This window comes from Gadus macrocephalus, chromosome 19, assembly GCF_031168955.1.
Source record: "Gadus macrocephalus chromosome 19, ASM3116895v1".
Taxonomy (NCBI): domain Eukaryota; kingdom Metazoa; phylum Chordata; class Actinopteri; order Gadiformes; family Gadidae; genus Gadus; species Gadus macrocephalus.
In genome coordinates, this window is record NC_082400.1 from 14,665,017 (window position 1) to 14,688,127 (window position 23,111).

Below are 23,111 nucleotides of genomic sequence, written 5' to 3' on the forward strand. Positions count from 1 at the left end.
TCCGAGTCAATTACTTTCTTTATCACTCTGATGCCGAAAAACAGATTCTTCGACATCTGGTGCCATGTGTTTAAGTCAATGAAACAGAAATCACAATGACTGCCTGACTCTAAAGCAGACACTTTAATCCAACACGATCTACCGTGAATACAGATTCAGGTCATTAAATCGCAGTTAGGGGTGCGACTGCTTGCTCAAGGATGCCTACTGGTGGAAGAGGCTGGGGGATCTAACCTAGGACCTTTTTGGCTGGTTGCACTTTAATGATGCAAGGCCAGACTGCCACCTCCTCCCCCCTCTGTCCTCTGGGGAGACACGGCGGTGAGGGTGCCTTTTAGGTGTCTCTGGTTTGCTGAAGGCCTTCCTTAGCCTATCGTAGGCTGGGATCCTCCCCTTTGATTAATGATACTCTACTGGGTGGTGGCGAGGGAGAGGGCGGTAGAGAGACGCACACGGAGAGAGGGAGGGAGGGAGGGAGGGGGAGAGAGAGTGATGGAGGGAGTAGACTAGACTATATCTGGCTGTCTCGCTCGTTGAACATCTCAGAGAAAGGGAGAGAGAGGGGGAGAGAGAGAGAGAGGAAGACCCTGAGATAAATGGCACGACCGCTCTCGAGAGGGCAGGTCAAGACGGAATATTAACCGTGCTGATTAAACAGAGGCTTCATCAGACCTACTTTCTGCCTGGCGACTATTATACCTCTGGATCTTTCTTTAGTTTCGTCACGCCCTCCCAGCCAGCCTCGATGTCCCTTCCTCTGCCTACACACCTGTCGACCACCCGCCTCATCAGTCGGCAGCACATAAACCCCGCTGTTCCAGTCCCCTCTCGTCAGATCGTTGTCGTCACCTTGTTATCGCTATTCAGCGAGTTCTTCGCTCCTCCCCGTCCATCTGCCTGTCTGTTGTCTGCTACTCTCCTCAGAATCGTCCCATTCTGAGCCCCAAGAATCATTGTAAGTTAGTTCTTGGTTTCTAACCTTAATTTGAGTCCCTCCTTCCTTCTGTTGTTCCTTCCACTCCTACCTTCCTCATTTCCTTCGCTTCTCAGTTCTTTCCTGCTAACTTTCCGCCGTCTTTCCTTCCTTCATGATTCCTACCTCCTTTTACGCTCACAATCTCCTTTCTACTCCCATTTAGCCGAGTGACAAGCGGAGGGCGTTTTATTTTCTAAAGCCTTTTCCAAAGGCTCCTCTTTAAAGCTCTTTCACAGCTCTTACCCCTGGCCTGGGGGTCCGCCCAACACAATGCAGTCTGCCCACCAGCTTCCCACACCCAGAGACGGAGACCGGACTGAGGCCGCGGGACGGAGGGAGATGGTGAAGGCTGGGGCGGGAGGGAGGGTGAGGGGGGTGAATATTCTGGGGGTCGATGCCCTCGGGCTATTGGCTGAAAGACTCAAACCCCAGTATCCCACCTTTGGACGGCCTTGCCCTGTACGTCAATGATTTTTATCTGAAATCGTTGATGAAGTCCCCTCGGGTTAAGATGTCCTGCAAATGACTAATTAGTAATTAGTGGTTTCAACAGTGTTGGACACGGTTGTAGAGCCGTCACGCCGCTGGTGGAACCTAGTTAACGATTTTAAACCAGCAAAGCCTATTGACTTTTGAGTCTGCTGTAGAATAACTTCCTTCACTTGGTCATTGTCTTCTGTGTGTGTGTGTGTGTGTGTGTTTCTGGGTGTGTTGAAGTCATTGATTAAGTGTCTTTGTTTTTCATGCTGCGTCGTGTGTTTGTCTGTGGTTCTGTATGCTAATGGTTTACGGTTTGATGCATGTTTGTGATGAAAAATACATTAGCTGCAAATTGTGTTGAGTGGCGTGTGTGAGTGGGACAAGTGTGTTTTTTGTGTGGGTGTGTGTTTTTCCGTATGTATGAATGTGTGTGTGGCCATTCAATTAGCCTTCGCGTCAATAATCAGACATCAGACAGGATGTCTGCATCGAAAGCGACGCTTAAGTAACCTAGTGACACACACACACACACACACACACACACACACTGTTTTACATTTAGTGCATTTAGCAGACGCTTTTATCCAAAGCGACTTACAATAAGTACATTTGTCATAAGAAGTGAAACAATATATCGCTGTCATTATAGTAAAGTCGATGTTCATAGAGCGCAAGTGCAAGTACTAACAATCGCTAGGCTAACCCATTCCCCGCTTACAGCAATGCTAGCAGCTACTGCAGATGTTACACAATTTAGTACTATGAATAAGGGCAATGGATTAAGTGTGTACAATAAGTGCGTACATTAAGTGCCAGGACGTACAACATACAACGGTGGCCGGAAGGGGCTGGGTAGCTGTGCAGAGTCGAGGTGAACTCTGAACAGGTGAGTTTGGCGTCTTTTGCGGAAGCTGGTGAGCGACTCTGCGATCCTGACATCGGCATGGAGCTCGTTCCACCACTGAGGTCCCAAAACAGAGAAGAGTTGTGACTTTGCTGATCGACCTTTGCTAGCTCTTAGCGATGGCGGTGCCAGACGTCCAGCTGAGGTAGTTGAGCGGAGGGATCGAGCTGGGGTGTGTGGCTTTAGCAATGCTTAAGAGGTAGGCAGGGGCAGTTCCATCGACTGCCTTGTATGCCAGTACCATCGTCTTAAATCTGATGCGAGCTACTACAGGGAGCCAGTGGAGGTCCCGGAAGAGGGGGGGTCACACGGGAGAACTTGGGTAGGTTGAACACGAGGCGCACTGCCGCATTCTGGATGCGCTGCAAAGGTTTAATCGCAGAGGCGGGAAGTCCAGCCAGGAGCGAGTTGCAGTAGTCGAGGCGGGAGACGACCAGCACTTGAACTAGGAACTGAGCTGCTATCCTTGTGAGGAAGGGCCGGATCTTGCGGATGTTGTAAAGTGCAAATCTGCAGGATCGGGCGACCGCGGTGATGTTTGCGGTGCAGCATAACTGATTGTCCAGTACCACACCGAGGTTTCTGGCAGTTGGAGAAGGAGATACAGTGATGTTCTCAACAGTGACCAGTAAGCCCATGTGTGGGCAGTCTTTCCCTGGCACTAGGAGGAGAGCAGTCTTGTTGAGGTCAAGCCTCAGGTGATGGGCAATTGTCCAAGTGCTGACGTCGGCCAGACATTCAGATATGCGTGTTGCACACTTTGACGCGCACACACACACACACACACACACACACACACACACACACACACACACACACACACACACACACACACACACACACACACACACACACACACACACACACACACACACACACACACACACTGTGATGCAAACATCATACACCCTGGTGCAGGGGCTTCTTAAAGGGAGCTCATTGATTGGCTAAAAAATGTATTGGTAAAATATTAAGAGAGCAATTTGACTAAACAAAAACTTGTGCACTCATGTATGTGACAGCTTGAACTTTGCCGTGGAAAAATGTTTCCTAATAATATGGAATTATATCCAAATTATGTGTAACCATGTTCACTTTGCTGGCATTTAATTAAAATGGTCTTTGTATAAATACAAAGAGGGAGGGAGAGAATTATTTTTTTCTTTTACCTACTGGTTTGGAAAGTTTCCATTTAGTACACGGAGAATCATGATTTTGTGAAAAACCCATTTGACAGAGGAAAAACGTTTACCTCTCGGTGAAAGTAAACGCTCTCCCATTTCCTTAAAGCTGCCGTACTTCCAGCCCCACTCTGGCACTGCCAACGCAACGAAGCGGTACGACCGGTTCCTGCTCGGCCTTCCCCCTGTTCCTCCTGCCTAAATATGACAAGCTTCATATGCAGTGGCCGTTTTGTTCAATATTTTTCATTCTCAACCTTGCCCTAAATATGAATGTAACCATCAGAAAGGTTTTGCCAAAACAGATCATGACCCGGGCTCGCGGGGCTTACAAAGGACCAAGTCTGGCACCGTCAAAGAACGAGGTCACATTTGATGGATTCACGATGCTGACAAAGGCGTCCATGGTTACGGCACCATCTAAGAGCCTGCATTGGAGGTCCGCACACACAAACATATAATGCTGTTTGTTCAGCGATTGGCAACGGTCGGCCCTACTTCACCGACGCCCTCGACCCGTTCCCTCCACACAGTGTCTGTCCTTCTGCCCAGCGTCTTCCCACCTGCACACAGTCCACAAACAAGGCCTCCCTGAGGACATTTCCAACACTCTGCTCCGTGGCCCCGGTGTGCAGTCCTCCTGGCCCTGTACAACTCTCCGTCTTAGGAGAACCAGTGGCCCACTGCGATACATTTACATTAAGGGCATTTAGCAGACGCTTTTGCCCAAAGCCATTTAAGTACAAAGAAGAAAGAAAGAGAAGCAATGTATCACCGTCGGTACAGTAAAGATATTCATTAAAAACAAGTGCTCAGCATTTACATTTGCTATGAGGGGTGTTTTTAGGAGAGCGAGGGAGAAGAAGGGGCAGTGGGGGGGGGGCAAGGAGGGAGGCTGAGCAGTGTCCAGGTGACGAGTACCGCGGCCGTCTTTGAACAGGAGTCATTCCCTCTCCCTCAGCCCCCCCGAGGTTCAGCGAGGCCTTTATGACGACCACCCACTGTATTTCACATTTACTACAACCTCCCCCGCCTCTAACAAGGCACCCACTTTGTCCATTCCGTCTATTCTGGGACAGGCTCCCTCGCCCACTGCCAAAGCACATCGTTCTACCGTGCAGGGGAAACACGGCGCGCGTTTTAACACCCCGTTTCCTCGTCAAACAACTCGATATGTGGACGACGTCGCTGCCAACACACAGCCAGCCTGCTGGAGAGAAAGGGCATAAAAGAACCGTCTGCTACAAGAAAATATAAAAACTAAATCCTACATTTGTAACTTTGTCCAGTACAACAGAAGAGTAGTTTTGGAAAGTTAGAGAAACACTCAATCACAACAACGAAATGCTCAGCAGAGAGAGAGAGAGAGAGAGAGAGAGAATAATGAAATATAGAGGATCAGAGAGATAGAGAGAGAAAGGATGAGAGAGAGAGACAGAATAATGAAATATAGAAGATGAGAGAGAAAGAGACAGAATAATGAAATATAGGATGAGATGGAGAGAGAGTGTGATGAGAGAATAATGAAATACAGAAAGGATGGTGTGTGTGTGTGTGTGTGTGTGTGTGTGTGTGTGTGTGTGTGTGTGTGTGTGTGTGTGTGTGTGTGTGTGTGTGTGTGTGTGTGTGTGTGTGTGTGTGTGTGTGTGTGTGTGTGTGTGTGTGTGTGTGTGTGTGTGTGTGTGTGTGGAGATAATGAGCCAGAGAGTTTCGGGGGGGGGGGGGGGGGAAGAGACGAAGACTGTACAATAATATCTTGAAGTTGTTAGAATATGATACAATCCACTGTCTTACAGTCTTATCATCATTATATAATATGATCATTAACGTGTGTGTAATCACAAGCGTGTGTTGGCACACCATAGCAAACCCTATTTTCTCATCAGTGAATATTAGATTTCCCCATTCTGACCTCAGTCAGGGTTAAGTGACCAGCGTGTGCGGCCAGTCATTTCTCCCCAGCAATCGTTAACGTGCCGTATAAATTCAGCGGAAAGATCAACGTGTTGCCATGTTCACTTTGAATATTTATTGTGAAATTGTATGCATTTATTTAATGAAGATACAGTGAGTTGGACTGTAACCCTGCGTTCACACCAAAAGATGCATTTGCTGCCCGAACGCGTTGCCGCCGAAGTTTTGCGGCGCCGCAAATCAAGTTTTGCGGCGCGTCAAAAGTTTTGCTGCGCCGCAAAAGTTTTGCTGCGCCGCAGTTTTGATGCGCGGCAAGTTTTTCCCGCGGTGCTTCTGAATTCATTCACAACCATGGCCGACATTACGAGCATTGCATGTCTTTACCTGTTGTGGAAGAGGGAGAGACGTCGGAATGCCCGTCGTTTATGGGTTCATGAGACCATTCAGAGCCGTACAGAGCTTGGTGAATTTCACCGTCTTCTGCAGGAGCTCCGTCTGGACGACGAACGCTTCCAGCGCTATTTGAGGTTGACTCCGGCCCAGTTTGATGACCTGCTAGCTAGGATCGGTGCTAGGATCTCTCGGTTGGACATTTATACTTATATATATATATATGTATTGGACACTTATAACTGGCCACGGTGGTGTTGAAGATCACCGGGTATGCGGAGACTGCAATTATTATCTTCTCCTCCATTTAAGTAACACTGATTGGCTGTTACGGCATGTCACTCAGTGGCAACGCCTCAGTGGCAACGCTGTTGAATGCTGATTGGCTGTCATCACGCGTTTGCTGCCGAAAAGTTGAAATATTTCAACTCGAGCAGCATTTGACGCGCCGCAAAATACGTGAACGCGCCCGGCGCCCGTGCCCGGCAGCGGGCACGGGCATGCCGCGCTGCAAATCAGATTTTGACGCGCCGCAAATCAAATTTTGCTGCCGTTTTCTCAGCAGCAAATGCTGCGGCAGCAAAGCAGCAACGCGTCTCTACATTCACTTTGAATGGGATCGTGACGCGCGTCAACTTTTTGCATCTTTTGGTGTGAACGCAGGGTAAAGGTTTAGTTATGGTTAATACCCATTACGTCCTTGCGGAACCTCCTTGCGGGACCTCCTTGCGGAACCTCCTTGCGGGACCTCCTTGCGTCCACCTCAAGGGCCTGACGCCTCCCAAGAATTTGCAACCTTGCGTCAAGGCGACGCAGCAGCACTGTGATTGGTCCGCTCACTAAAACCCGACACAGAACCAAAACGAGTTCACGACTGCGTCGAAGCGTCTGCGCGGTCTTTTGCGTTTCGTCGACGCGGAACCATGACAGAGCCTTAAAGTATGGGATAGAGCGAAGGGAGGACAAAGGACCAAGGGAAGGAGTCGAACCCGGGCCCACTAAGGACTAAACCTTAAAGGGGACCTATTATGCTTTTTCGACTTTCATGACCTATAAACGTTGTTATAATGATTGAGAGTCATGTTTATCCATACTAAAGGGTCAAATAATGACGTACATGCATTTCGACGTATTCCCTGCTGACAGTCTGGGGTGGCTGTGCAGAGCGCTAAACACTCGGGACAACGTTTGCGATTCACTTGTTCAAATTTCCGGGAAATCATCTACGTAGAGGCACTCCTGCCGCGCCCCCATATGCCTGGTCAAATCTGCCCGCTCGCGCACTTCAAGGAAGGTAACCAATCACAACGGAGTTGGGTTGGCAGGAGGGGGGCGAGGGGGCGGAAAAGGATGAAACCGAGCGTTGACAGAGAATGCTGAAAGCGCCCAGATAAGAGGAAGAGTTTCCCGAAAATCTACATCGTTTTTGTGTATGGTTAAACATGACTATCAATCATTATAACAACGTTTATAGGTCATAAAAGTAAAAAAAGCATAATAGGTCCCCTTTAATGGTACGTGCTCTAACCAGTGGGCCACCAGGGAGGCGTCATGTTCACATATGCACAACAGCAACACAGAAAAAGATCCAATAGAGGAGGTACGTTTTGGCATAATTGGTCAATCTACGTTTTTATCTCATGATGTGTGGATTCAGGGGTGTTGCAGCTCTTTAGTGAATACCCAAAGAAGTCATTCTGGTCGTCACACCCACTTCACACAGCTTTTGGCTCGGTCTATATAATCACGTATATACATGCATAATATAATTACGATATAATTACTACATATATGTGATTATTTTTTTTCTTCCAGTGGAATCCCATGGGTCTGAACCGTCAGTTGGCTTGTTTTGATTCTCTATGACAGCCGTACGAGGCTTTAGTTCCGCTCGGTCAAACAACGGTACCCCGTGTTTCATTTGGGATCCGATTATAACGTTGTGTCCTATTGTTCAATTCTTTTCGCTCGCTTTTGCTTTGGTGTCATTCAGATCTGTGAAGCGGACAAGTGGACAAAAGACAAAGAGCAATTGCTTGGGCTTTGTCACAGAGAGACACATTTCATATGCACCAACTGTAAAATTAGAAACTCAAACAACCCATTGAATAGGACACCTAGTCCTTCCTTTTCCTGAGCTATCTTTCCACGTATCATTGACCGCATAGAGAACATAATAGCTAATGAGGCGGTTTGTATACACACATCTTTATGGGAACGCAAGCTTATGGGAAATTTAAATATATGGGCCATCTTTTTTGACATTTTGCCGAAAAGAGTTTCTCAAAATAACATTTGACATGAGGACCCTCGGTAGTTTTTGGTATTTGAAGTTGCTCTTTTGCCTCTTTGTCCAAGGGAGACATTTATTTCCGTTCATTTCGGTTAAGATGGCGTCTGGTCACTGTCAGCTCTTCCTTTTCTCTACAGAATTCGCTGGAGGGAACTTCCTCCTTTGGCGACACACAGGAATCGTTCACAGCATGGCATGAGAACACAACGCAAGCACAACAGGCACTCACGCACACAAACCCATGCGCGCACACACACACATAAAGACAACGCACACATACAACCTCCCACACGTGTGTGTGTGTGTGTGTGTGTGTGTGTGTGTGTGTGTGTGTGTGTGTGTGTGTGTGTGTGTGTGTGTGTGTGTGTGTGTGTGTGTGTGTGTGTGTGTGTGTGTGTGTGTGTGTGTGTGTGTGTGTGTGTGTGTGTGTGTGTGTCGCTGATGGCAGCGAGAGATGGGGAGAGCTGGGGAGGGAGCGATGCGACATTTCACAACGGATGCATTTTCTTAATAAAATAAAAGGACAATCTGTTCCTTTTGTCCTCGGAAACAACAGAGAGGGAGAGAGAGATGTTGCTTGTGCGTTCGTAATTGCTATGCGAGCCGCAGTGATCTTTTTAAAAGTATCATCATTTATTCATCTCCGTTTCCAGTGTGCACCGATATCCCGAGATATTTAGCTGAACTGACGTGGACGCTTGAGGGGTAAAGAGGCGAGGCATAGCCGAGAGCTCGCAGCACACACTCTCGCACCCGCCGACGGCCTGTGGGCTCAGGGATATGGTCTTAGTATGCTTATAGTTTGCATGTGAAGGGTAGCGAGCTTGGAGGCGTGTGCGTGTGCGTGTGTATGGGCGCTTGCTTGCGTTCCTTGAGAATGGTTGCTTTAGCATGCAGGGAGCGATTCTCAGCCTTAATCCATGTTGTAAATTGAATTGGATTATTCTATTCTATGCACGCATGTAGATGCATTCCCGGGTACACGCGCCCACACAGGCCTGCTCCCTGCAACGGGTTGTTTTCCTCTCTGCTATCTCTCTCTCTCTTGTCTCTTGTGTGTCGGGTCGGGTGTAAAGACACATTATCTGCCCCTCCGTACATAGCACTAATCAATGCAGTGATTACTGGCTTTGGTGTGATTGCGTGTGTGCATCTGTGAGTGAGTGTGTGTCCATGTCCTTGTCAGCCTGACTGTAATTCTGTGTGGTTAATCCATGTGTGTGTGTGTATGAGTGATCAGGTAACTACTGTATCCCTCACGACAACAACAAGGGGCAACGTACACAGTAGCAGAGCAGCCTATTCACATTACACATACCTCAGCAAGCTGTTGGAAGACGTCTATTTTAAGAGCCAGGCATGCGGGTAAAGACGTTTTTGGCCACAGAGTGAAGTTTGAGATCGATCATGTCTTCTTATTGTAAGATGAAAAAAAAAAAAATGAGCAATTAAATCACCTAAAAATAAACCAACTCAAGAAAACAAGGAAAAAATACAAGAGCCTCCTGCTGCGACTTTGTGAATAAAGACAATCGTCTCCCAACTGGGTGGAGGTGGGCTGCTACCTGTCTCTTATCCCCTGACCTCCCTTTCCCCGGAGATCCGCCGTCCGCCTTCCAAAAGGAGGCTTATAGTATACCACGGACCACCTGCTGGCTCCGCTAGAAGAGTCCGGACCAAAGCCCTCCAGTCTATGGCAAAGCTTTAATCCAGATGCCCTGAGGAGGAAAGACCTGTGAGCCCATGTCATCGTTGGAATAAGCCTCTCTTTGCCCACAATCCTGGAAATTACACCCGTCTTGGGTTTTTTGGTTTTAAGAAGGAGGTTGGACTTCCTTTTCGTCACTGCCACTCCCCAGCAGCAGAAACCGACGGGGAGGAAGAGGGGCCCTTGCTGCCTTCCTTACGCTAGTCTGAAGGAATTTTGTTTCATAAGCAATCCTCTCTCTCTGCACTCTGACAGATAAGGGAAGGAAAGGCAGGTTTAGTTCAGTGTAGCTGCCTGCCAACACGAAGGTCATTAAGAGTGCTTTACAGCCATCGCTTAAAGACATTTAAAGGACAATCGATAAAATACATCAAACGGCAATAATTGAAAGCAGAAATCAAATCGGGTGACGGCGATAAATAATATATAAGCCGGTGCTGCAGACGTACATTCTCGTAAAAAGCTGCGGCAGCCATAAATGTTTTAAGCCCTGATTTAAAAGTATATCGCGTTGAGGCAGACCTCGGATGTTCCGGAAGTTTGATCCAGGTACGCGGTTTATAAAAAGATGTGAGGCGCGTACAAATAGAAAACTCCTTCCCATCAAGGGACACACTTCCACCTCCCTCCCCCCCCCCCAATAAGTCTGGAGGATCTGATGTTCGGGCCATTTGTTCCACCTGCTCCAGAACATTCACTCGCACAACACGCGTCTCTGTGAATCGATGTTTCTGGGCGGTGCCCCCACACGGATGAGCTCACAGGGCTGGCCGAGGGCCCAGGAGTGTTAGCGGGGCTCTGAGGAGCCGTCGGAGAACAGTGGCTCCTCACACTGCAGGTCCACCTCTTCGGCAGGGATCTGCGGTGGCCCTGGACACCTGCCAAGCCTGCGGATCTGAGACCAGGAGCTGCAGGCAATTAATAGCCGACCTTTCAAAAGGTCTGTAACTACACCGGGAAAAGCGTTTGTCCTGGCCCCCCATTGAAACCGGGGTGAAATCCATAGTTTGCCCACTTCATATACAGTAGGTCTGTGGTCTGACTCTTTCCTTCCAGAATCCACAGGCTTTTATATTTTGATAATATTATGTCGTTATGGCAGATGCTTTTTTTCCTAAAGTGTATAACCGTGAACTTGGATGCAAGTCATTAGGGAACTAGTTAGGGTTAGGTTAAGTTGCGATTACTTGGGACCAGTTTCTTTCCTATGGGGAAAAAGTGGTGCTGGAAATTGAAAAGGACTGATGGGGCCAACGCCCGATCATGTGACGCACTGCCGTGGAGTCGATCCGTCGGACTTGAAGTTTGAATGATTCCAACTCACCCTGGCACGCCCCATGACGTAAAGCTCCAACCTATAGATTTGAAGTACAGTCCAAAAAGACTGATTTTGTGGATGTACCGCCTGACCTAGTGACGCACACCGTGTCTTTAACACATCTCAAGTGAACACACCGTGGCAAGGTTCGGGGTCTCGCTTGGCTATACCTTCAGGTTTTCTGCCCGAGTCGAGGTTCAATCCCAGAATTCAACGGGGGGGGGGGGGGGGGGGGGTTAATTCCATCGCCACTCTGCTAACCGTTCCCCTATTCCTTCTGGGATGAGAAAGAGAAGGTTCAGCGGTCAGCGATGCTGCTGATCCGGGCTAACCGTCTCTCCCTTATCTCTCACAACACACCTGACGCAGGTGGTGGTGGTGGGAGGGGGGAAGATGGCTGCCTGCAGGGGGCCTAGGATGTATTGCTACCTCCTAGGACTATATACAAACACATCCTCGTGTTTTAGTACAATAGTGGAGAGTTTAGTGGGACCAGCAGGGCTGGCACAGCTCCTGACCAGTCTAGATTGTATGAAAGATAATCTAATAATATGAATATCGTGTGAAATGACTGAAAGGGCTATTCTAACTGTGTAAATAACTTGCCCTCAATGTGTAGTGGCCAGGGTTACTATTGGTTGCTTAGCCCTGTAATCATTTACATTTAGTAAATACTAAAACATTTTTCTTAGACAAGCCATGGGGATTTGATTTATATAGCACCTTTAGAATGAACGTTTGTTTTGGGTGCTTTGTACACGTAGGGGTCATCATTTAAAGACTCTTGAAGCACAATCAATGAAATACGCAGGGAGATTTAACAGACAAATCTAAAAGTAAAAGTAGCAGATTAAAGAAATAAAGAAACAAGCGGATGTGACGCCCATCTAACAAAAACTAAATCATGCATCGTTACCACACCCATGCAATGGTGTGCTAGAAATATCCCTAATTTTACAATCAGTGTACTTCAACATGTGCTAATAGACATAAACAGTGTGATGAACGCTCCTCAGCATAGTACGTTAACGTGAACCAAACAGGATTTCCAACTGGACCCTTTTTACGGACTGTATGTTCCGATCATTTTTGGACTAATGCGGAACCACGATTTACGAGATTGTTGTGGAGGGAGAACGCTGCAGCAGTAATCCAAGAGAAAGAAGAAGAAACAAGTTATGTTTCTCTGTACAGATCCTTTCTGTAATGGTGGACTATAATCTGAGCCTGTCTGCATCAAAAACCAGCACCTCTAGAGGACGTACATTAACGGGCACTATCACCCCAAAGGATTATATTGCAGCCCTTTCTCGCGGATTACGACTGCGGTGTACTCACTCGATGCTCGACCAGCTTCAAAAGTGGTTGCTGCATTAGTGTCTAAGACCAGGTTGAGAAATCCAGAAGTTTTTCCTTTTTAGCACTCTAATAACTCTAATAGTGTTCTTTATTTTTCAGACACTCTCAGACTACAATTTGGTGCAATACAATCATGGACCGAAACCGCCACTCACTGAGTTACCGTTAGAAAACCTTGAGATTCCTTACCATGATTACTGTTGTATGAAAGCCTCTTTAGGGATTCCCCTTCGGCATTTAATATGTACAGGGTGAAAAGAAAGTAAAGTATTGAAGGTGAATATTAAACCAACGAGAGATGTAGAACAGTGAGAAAACCAGAACTCCCTGTGAACAAGATTTACATCCCTATATTTGAAACGTTTCAACTCTTTCTTGCAGCAGTGCAATTTTAAGGAAAGTTTTCGTGTAATAAATAAAGTTCAAGCGTGTACATCTTTTTGCAGAACTTTCTGTCATACTGTACATTCATCCTAAAAGTAATGATTCATTGAAACCTTTTTTGTGTTTGCCTCGAGAACAAAACTGATATATCTCTTCCCCGGAAATATAGTTGGTTTGCTTTCACCGCGGAGAGATTTGCCACAGCATGAATCAGCGTCTGCTTCGTAATCTACAGCTTGCACCACAAGCCTGGTTAAACTGGGGGCTCTGCAGTATACTACCGTGTGCGTGTGCGTGTGCGCGTGCGTACATGCAAGCGTGCGTGTGTGATAGAGGGAGTGGATGTGTGTGATTGGCCTGCATGTCTTTTTGTGTTTGTGTGTTATTATTGGAAGCGTCTGTGTGTGTATCGCTGTCTACTGTGTGTGTGTGTGTGTGTGTTTGTGTGTGTGTGTGTGTGTGTGTGTGTGTGTGCATCCGGTTTTCGCTGCCAGCAGCACAATGTGAAGCATAAGGAATACACTGACACACATGCACACAGACACATGCCAGAGCCCAGCAGCCAGCAGCTCTTGTTTATCCTCAGAGTGGTGTCTCCATGCCAAGAGAAATGAAGAGGAAATCAGAACATACGAGAAACAAACAAGTGTAAAAGGAACACAATGGCAGCCCGCCATTAAGCGAGGCAGCGGATATTTGTTTTGGTTGCTCAAGGATATGCTTAAGGTTACGTAAGTTTCTTTGCAATTGTTTCTCATTGTGGAAGGGAACTTTGTGTGTGTGTGTGTGTGTGTGTGTGTGTGTGTGTGTGTGTGTTTGTGTGTGTGTGCATGTATGCGCACAATCACATGCATGTACACACACAGACATGCAAGTATGTTTTAGTGTGTTGAACTAGTGTGGTGGGAATTCCCGGGGCGTGTCAATCACAATTGGCTAAACTGAACAAACTGGGTAGAATAAAGAGTAATCCGAACTTATAACAATTATGGTCATATATTTGGGTGATAACGGTACAATAACGTACAAAACAATGATACAACAAACAATAAACATATAACATACAATAGTATATTCCCTAAAATAAACCAACAATGATCCAAGGCATAAGATGGGAGTTCCCCGTGCGTCCCTCCAAGAGCTGCGCATGCTGAAGTCTGGTGCATTGTCTACAGCGAGGACTTCTCATACCGTGGCACAGGTCTCAGAAACGCTGAGATCAGCTCTGCTCCACACATGATGTGTGATGGAGAAATCGTTCATGTTGTTTCCCCTTCATCATGTAAGCTCTGTCCCCTATTCCTTGCATTGTCTAGCCACTCTACTTGTCCCTAGCGTTATCTAATGTCAACCTTTGTGCCTGGGGCACGAGGGAGCAGAGATCCCTTTATGCATTCTACTCCTTGAAGAGAATACAGGAAACTCTATCCTTGGGAAAACATTATTTGATTTGAGCATTGACAATTATAATATGGGGTCTCATATTTGTGACTTCTCAGTTGGACTCTTTGACCCTTGACCACCCCAAGGGTGTCAGCGAAAAGGCATAATCAACAAATGGCAGTTACAGAAACAGAATGGGAAAATATAATTCCCCCATTACATCCCCCCTTTTTGATAATCATCACATTCAAATCATCTGTTAAAATAAATTCATCACGAGCTCAACATGCCTTTCCTGTGACCCAGAGTGGGCGCACACGCACACGCACGCACACGTAAACACACACTCAGTGGTCGTTGCTCGTTCATGGTGTTCCTCTTGGATTGAAATGAGAAGTTGACACTGTGATGCTCTGATCCCCAGCTCGGTTGGAGCAGGGGACAGAAACACATTACAAAGAAAGGAAACAGGATGAGCCCATGCATCGTAATGCCAACCCCTGCACACAGACACACACACACACACACACACACACACATGACACACGCCTGTGCATGCACACACACACACACACACGCACACGCACACGCATACTCCCAGTCCCTCATGTCCCCCTGACGCCCAGCAGAAGTGTTTTTTCGAAAAGGGAATTTGATGATGAAAGTACCCTTGGAGCAGAGACACAACCACACACACACACACACACACACACACACACACACTAGGGGGAGTGAGGCAGAGAGACAGAGCTCCTAAATTTCACTGACATGGCAGGATGACGGAAAATGTGTTTTTTCATTTTTTTCGTGGCTGGCGGCTTCCTGTCCAACCTTATCCCTGGGAACCTCAAGGATGGAGAGAGAGAGAGAGAGGAGAGGGAGGGGGAGAGAGAGAGAGATGCATATATAGATGGTGAGAGCTCGCGCAACGGTTGAAGGAGGGGGAGGGGAGACATGTCAGAGAGGAAGATGGAGTATAAAAAGAGGTGTAAAGTGGAAAGGAAAGAGGCCAGATAGAGGTGAGGTCATGGGGAGAACACCAGAGATTTGCAAGCCTTAGCTGAAATACAAAGAAGGGAGAGAGACGTAGCAGAGAGAGACGTAGCAGAGAGAGACGTAGGAGAGAGAGACGTAAGAGAGAGAGAGTCCATCACTTTTAGAGGACCCTAAGTGCGATTACAAAACTAAAAACACACGGACGAAGACACTTCGTAGAGTGGAACTGGAAGTGCAAATAAAGCAACGGCTCAGCAATCGTATTTTAATTTTTTTGTCACATCACGGGTTTGTGCCTAATAAAGAATGGCATTATGAGTAATATTGCGGTGTTGTGTGTGAGAGAATGCAGCGTCACAGGACGGAGCGACCGGTATATTTTGGGCCATCCAGCTGCATGTGACGCGGCAAATTTCTCTCTGAACATTAAAAAATATCATGTTCAAAGTTATTCCTGAACCTCTATGGTGTGGGGACAGCAGAGAATGTGTTTATCAGCTGAACGATTTATTTAATCCATTTTTGTTTGTTGAGTTGAATCCTATAGTAGTATAAGTCGTCATAGAGTTTATATAATGCTATATATATATTATATAAGTAAATTAGATCAGATTTATGTTCGGGTCATGTTGTCTGCTTCTGCCGTATCCTCTTCTGGCTTCTGCTTCGGTAATGTTTCTCGTCAGACTGCAGAATCCAATAGTCATCTTTTCGTTTGTCTAGACTGGTCCCACACATTGAAAAAAACATCCAGTATGCCACCTCCTGACTACCTCAAAACGTATTCAATATCTTCCTGCTTATTCTGTGTCAAATTCGTCGAGATGTGATTTGTGATTTCTGCTGCAGTCTCTACATATTCTATACATTGTTGTTTGTAGAGTTGGATCCTATCTAAGCATAAGTCCTCATATAGAATATATAAGTATATAAGATCAGATTTATGCTCGGGTCATGTTGTCTGATTCTGTTGTATCCTCTTCTGGCTTCTGCTTCTGTAATGTTTCTCCTAAGACTGAACAAATCCAATATCTCTTGTTTGTCTAAACTGGCCTCCCACCAGTATGCTACTTCCTGAACTCCCTCACTACCTCAAAACGTACCCAACATCTCCCTATCTATTCTTTGTCAAAATCATAGAGTAATGCGATTTCTGCGGCAGTCTGGCCACCCTCGATCGGGCGACGGGGACATGGATGGCATCACTACCTCTGCCCAATTATGAGTGCCAGCTTTAATTAGCCGGGACAACAAACGTATTGATCAGCTCGGGGACAGGGCTGTGTGTGTAATCCCCGGACCTCCACGCTTTAAGGTCGCTCCGCTTCGATTTCAGAGCTGCGTGGATGAAATACAATATTTTCCACTAAACCTAAAGTGCTGACGGCAGGAAAAAGGCAAGGCTCTGCACAGACCCGTGCAGGTGTTTTAGGACGGGGCCAAACACTCACCTTAATGTCTAGGTAAGCAGCACGCACACGGACGTGCGCGTGCACACACACACACACCTTCACACACACACCTAGACACACATCCACACACACACACACGCGCACGCGTGCGCGCACACATCCGTACACAATTAATTCTCCCTGACTTATCTTGGCATTGCTATCTGTGTATCCCCCCGCTCCGCTGTTGTCTCCTCTTCCTCCTCGCTCTCCTTCTAGAGGTCAGCTTCGCCCCACAACACTTTCCAGATCAATAGGTCACACTCGGATGCGGGCAGTAGCGTTTCCACGCCAACCCTGTATAAACTCACGCGGCAGGCCCTGCATGCTAATCTTGGTGTGTGTGTGTGTGTGTGTGTGTGTGTGTGTGTGTGTGTGTGTGTGTGTGTGTGTGCGTGTGTCATAACCCTAACTGAATACATAGAAGCAGGAAAGAGAATGATTGTTTATAGACACAAGCCCATGTTTGAGACGCACACACACACACACACACACACACACACACACACCTCTGTGCATGCACGCACACGGAGACCCATGACCAGACACGTACACACACACACACACACACCAATGACTACTATTGATGGAGTATTGAGGACATAAGAGTGGATTAGAAGGCTGTTTGTGGCTGGTGTTCCTCAGAGTAACGCTCGTCGGGTCGGCCTCCACTCCATCCGTTCGCTGTGGAGCTGAGCATGATGTGTATGAGTTGGGGCCAACTGTATATATTACAGCGGCACGGGGCTATATGTATCTTATCACAGACGGGGGCTTTGGCCTTTTCATAGCTCACCAGAAGGCCATTATCCTGTCCTCGGATGAAAAATGAGCTTCATTTATTCACTTTGACTTTTCCTTCTTTCACCAGTTACTGTTGCTGGAGTTATGATATGTTTAAGAGTAAAGTCGCCCAACCGTACCTTTTTGGGGTAATCCTTTTGTAATGTATATGTTTAGTTTTAGACTAGGTTGCTTCGTGGCTTGACGATTTAGACTTAAAGCTACAAAGGCACTATCTTCGACTTTAAAGAGGCAGTCACATGCGTAATCAGGTATTGATATTAAACACGATTAGATTAGAGTTGATTAGAAATAAGGCGAGGAGGTGGTTTGAGCGAGGGAGGGAGGGAGGGAGGGAGGGAGGGAGGGAGAGAGAGCACGAGGTTCATCACACCAACTTCATGGCATACGAACGCCAGCTGAGTAGCAGACAGATCTCATTAATGAGAGGGGGAGTGGGAGAGGGGGGGAGAGAGAGGGGGAGAGAGGGGGAGGGAGAGAGGGAGGTAGAGGGGGAGGGAGAGAGAGAGAGAGGGAGAGCAAGAGGTTCATCGCACTTCATGGCATACTTACGCCAGCTGAGTAGCAGAAAGAACTCTCTAAATTAGCTCACAACAGACACGAGAGAGTGGGAGGCAGAGAGAGAGAGAGAGAGAGAGAGAGAGAGAGAGAGAGAGAGAGAGAGAGAGAGAGAGACAAGTAGAGATATATATATATAGAGATACAACGTAGATAGATCTATAGGTCTTTAGATATATAGATGTATATTATTAGATATAGATAAATATATATATAAAGATACAACGTAGAGATAGGTCTTTAGATATATAGATGTATATTATTAGATATAGATAAATATATATATAAAGAGATGTATTCATATAGAAAAGGTGGGATTGATAGTGGGAGAGCGACTGAGACGTTGATCCAAGGGTCTTCACTCTGACCTTAATGAGGGGGATACAAAGAGATAGTGGGAGAAAGGAAAAGACAACAAGTCAGGCAAGGGCGGATGTTTGGCCCCAACCACCACCACAACCCCCACCCCCCTGACTCCCTGGAGGAGGTGGGTGGGTGAACACTGGAACCACCAGCCAGGCCGAACTAATGCCCTCTGACAGGCTGGGAAGACTGGAGAGGCTCGTGGGGAGTTGGTGGAAGTGAGCAGTGGTGTGTGTGTGCCTATACAAACTGAGAGAGAGAGAGAGAGAGAGAGAGAGAGAGAGAGAGAGAGAGAGAGAGAGAGAGAGAGAGAGAGAGAGAGAGAGAGAGAGAGAGAGAGAGAGAGAGAGAGAGAGAGAGAGAGAGAGAGAGAGAGAGTATCAGGTGGTAAAGCGGGTTGGCTGCCAGTTCGATCCATGGCTCCTGGAGTGTCGCGTCTGAGCTCGACACCTCACAGCTCACGACGAGCTGGCTGTCGCCGTGCATGGTCGGTCACCGCCATCGGTGTGTGTGAACGTGTGCATGAACTGGTGAATGTTAGGCAAGAATGTAAAGCGCTTTGAGTGACCACTGGTTAGAACAGCGCTGTATGAATTCACCATTTGACCATTCTTCCTGCGTCGTACACAACCTTCCTCCCTGGCTCCGAGAGAGGCTGAATGCATCCATATTACCAACAGGGCTGTAACACTCGCCCTCCACCCCTTAACACGCTGCCACCAGTCCCATCAGGACCTGAACCGGATCAGGGAGACGTCGGCTCTGAGTGACGGGCGGCGATGGATCCACTATGAGGCTGATCGGTTAAATCGCTTTCAGAAATGCCGTCGGCATTCCCTTCTCCGGGGTTGAGGGGGCAATGCCCGGCCTTCCTTTGTTTGCATCCTTCCCTCCGGACACTTCCTCTCCTTCTCCTCTCCTCCCTCCCTCCCACTCTCTCTCTAACTCTTGTTTGTTTTGGTAACTCTTCGTATTTCCTTTCACTTTTTCCTCCCACCACCTCTTTTATTGGCACTTTACTTTAAAGGATCCAACGACCTGCGATTACTTCACAGACCTAGGGCGTGTCCTCTGCTTTTATGGGCTAGGTTTCTGAGCTGTGTGTGTGTGTGTGTGTGTGTGTACTGCAATCAAAGTTCACATTATGACCTCTGTCTGACACAAACTCACTCAACCTAGCTCAAGGTGTGTGTGCGTGTGCGTGTGTTTGCGTGTGTGTGGGTGTATGTGTGTGTCAAAGTACCCAGTCTGGCCTCTTAGTCTAGACAGTGTGGGTTTATTTTGTGTGTGTGTGAGAGCATACCTGCCTGTGTGTGTGTGTGTGTGTGTGTGTGTGTGTGTGTGTGTGTGTGTGTGTGTGTGTGTGCTGTGTGTGTGTGTGTGTGTGTGTGTGTGTGTGTGTGTGTGTGTGTGTGTGTGTGTGGTGTGTGTGTGTGTGTGTGTGTGCGCGCCTCAATCATTGATAGCCCCCCGTCCGGTCTCCCCTGTGCCTCAATCTTCCTGGTCCTTCCAGAAGGTCAGTTCTTGAGCCCCCCCCTGTCTGGGAGCCTTTCAGTCGCCCATCTCTGACCGCCACAAGGGCCCAGCGTGTGCTTGGCGTGTTCTCATCCATTTAGTCAGCACAAAGCCCACACCGCGTAGAGTGTCCACCCATCTCAGTCTTGGATAGAAAAATAATCCGTTTTGGTTGTACCACATAATAGCAATCATAGTAAGAAACTAAAGATAGATGTAACGTGTATACGTTACATACATCGCACACACGCACGGCGCTTGCGCACGCACCGCGCGCACGCACAGACGCACACACACACACACACACACACACAGATACATACACACAGTACATGTATGCATAAATACATAACATACGAGTGGGAAAACATTCTGAAGCGTCCAATGTTCCACCTCCAACAAGGAGACAATCAAAAGACGGTTACCACCACATTTTTCAGAACACAAAAAAGAACAAAACATTAAGAGATTCTCATAGAACCGACAAGCAAGCGATTTTATTTTTCGGAGAACAAAAAAAAAAGCGCCGGTTAATCAGTGAACAGAAAAGCGAGCCATGTCTCAGAGCACGTCAGGGTTTCCACGCCGACGATCCCCGAGTGAGCGGGCTTCTTCGGATTCGCCCCCGTCGAACCGCCGATTGACCCCCGACCCCCCCCCCCCCCCCACACCCACTAAACCCCACCCACACCACGTCTCGCCGCCACTACCGCGGTATTGTAGGCGTGAAAGGTTAGCATTCTACGCTGGCCGTTGCTAACCTTCCACGCCCGCTAATGTGCTTGCCTTGGTGTGGTCAGTTGGGGCCGACTTGAATGGCAGCAGGCACCGTTGGTGTGAGAAAGCAATGGGCATGACTTGGGGTCTACTGTACGAGTTGCACACTTTGCATTGCTGTTTTGACTGTCGAACTGTAATAAGCACCTTCTCTATGCCATCTGCTACTTAGCGTTTCATTCATGGTACATCCGGTACAACCTGCTCAAAAACTACCCGTGTCTGCTACCTAGCGTTTCATTTATCATGCATCCTGTACAACCTGCTCAAAACTACCGTCTCTCTGCTACCTAGCGTTTCATTTACATTTACATTTAGGGCATTTAGCAGATGCTTTATCCAAAGCGACTTACAATAAGTACAGTTTGTCATAAGAAGTGCATCAAGATATCGCTCTCGGTGCAGTAAGGATGTTCATAGAACCAAGTGCAAGTACAACAATCGCTAAGCTAACCAATTCCCCGTGTTACAGCCATGATAGCAGCTACTGCAGTTGCTACACAGTTAAGTACTATAATACAATACAACACAATACGATACAATGTACAATGGTGGCCAGAAGGGGGAGGGTGGCTATGCAGAGTCGAGGTGGACTCTGAACAGGTGAGTCTTGAGTCTTTTTTCCGGAAGATAGTGAGCGACTCTGCGGTCCTGAGAGTGGGCAGGGAGCTCGTTCCACCACTGAGGTCCCAAAAACCGAGAAAAGTTTCATTCATAGTACATCCGGTACAACCTGCTCAAAACAACCGTCTCTCTGCTACCTAGTGTTTAATTTATCGTACATCCTGTACACCTGCTCAAACAACCTTCTTATGCTATCTGCCACCTAGAATTTCATTTATAGTACATCCTGTGCAACCTTTTCAAAGTACTGTATTTATGCCATCTGCCACCTCGCATTTCATTGATAGTGCATCCAGTGCAGCCTGCTCAAAATGACCGTCTCTCTGCTTTCTGCTAACTAGCGTTTCATTTATAGCACATCCAGTACGACCTGCTCAAAGCTACTCTCTTTCTGCTAGCTCATGTTCCCCGAGTTGAAGTAATCTAGCATTCATTGAAAGTACATCCAGTATTACCTGCTAAAAGCTGTAATTGCTCTGGTATGTGGTCCCTGTTTAATAACCGGGTCTGCCGTCTGCCTTATTATGGCATTCTGATGGCTGGTATCTGTTTAATTGATTTAACCAATCTAATAAACGATCTAACCCATCCACCCCCTTGTATGAAAGAATTTCTTACATATTTTAACCCAAAATAGAGACACCTACTCTGCTAACTGGTATCTTCTGTATTTCCCCATCTTACCAATCTACCATTGTCTTATATCTAAAGCAAATTTATTGGTTACCCAACATACCAAATTCAATGATGAAGATTGTTGTTTTGGTATCTTGTTGTTAGTCTACAAAGACAAAATTGCCCTTTTACCATGTTGTCATTCACACACTTTTATCTTCAAAGTGACTTCTAGCGCCTTCTAGATTACATACATGTCAGAATGGAGCACTTAGGGATTTGGACAATGGTGTCAGCAACCTTACCGCTAGACTGTCCTACCCTCCTACCCCCCCCCCCCCCCCCCCCTCCACTGTTACTGTATCCCCAAATAGCCTGCCTCTCTTGTGACTGGTATCCATGCGTATCTCCGCTTTCTGTCCTGCTCCACTGAAAGGCAGACAGACGTGTTGGAATCTGCCCAGCCAATCACCACACTGCTGGGCATCAGGCCAGAAGAAGACCACCGTCTCACTGTCGGTCTGTCTTGGGTGACGATGAGGCTGTCTGGCTGGCTAACTGGCTAGCTGGCCTGGTACGACTGGTTTCTTCCTTGGCGGCTGTTATTTTACTCTTGGATGTTTTTGTCGACTGTGGCAAAATAAATAAATAAATATGGGCAAAGAGGAATTAAAGTTGCCTGCCAAACCAGCAGAAGCCAGCCCCGAGTTTTAAGGGAGATGGATTCATTTTGTCAGGCAGGAGTTTGCCTCTTTGCCTGCTAATCTCTTTCTCTTTCTCTCTCTGAGTCTTCATCCCCCTGTCACTTTTTTCTCTATCTTGTTATCAGTCTCTTTTTTTTTTATCCCATCTCACTCTCTTTTTGTATCGGTGACACTTTGCAATAAGGGTTGATTAGTTAACATTAATAAATGCAGTACTAAGCGTTATAATGTAGCATTAGATTAGTATATATATATAGTTAACCCTTACCTTATTAAATAATGTATAAATTAACACCTTAGTTAACATAAACACATCACCTGAGTTCACACGAACCCCATTAGTAAAATGATGAGCCGAATTAGCTAACATTGCATCAACTCATTTTAATTAATCCTTTATTAATGCACACTGAT

General features: G+C 46.9%; 1 protein-coding gene across 1 annotated transcript in view; it reads right to left on the reverse strand.

The window, feature by feature from the left end:
• LOC132448047 (serine/arginine repetitive matrix protein 1-like) overlaps nucleotides 1-23,111 on the reverse strand; it is an 81,260-nt gene that overhangs the window by 24,810 nt on the left and 33,339 nt on the right.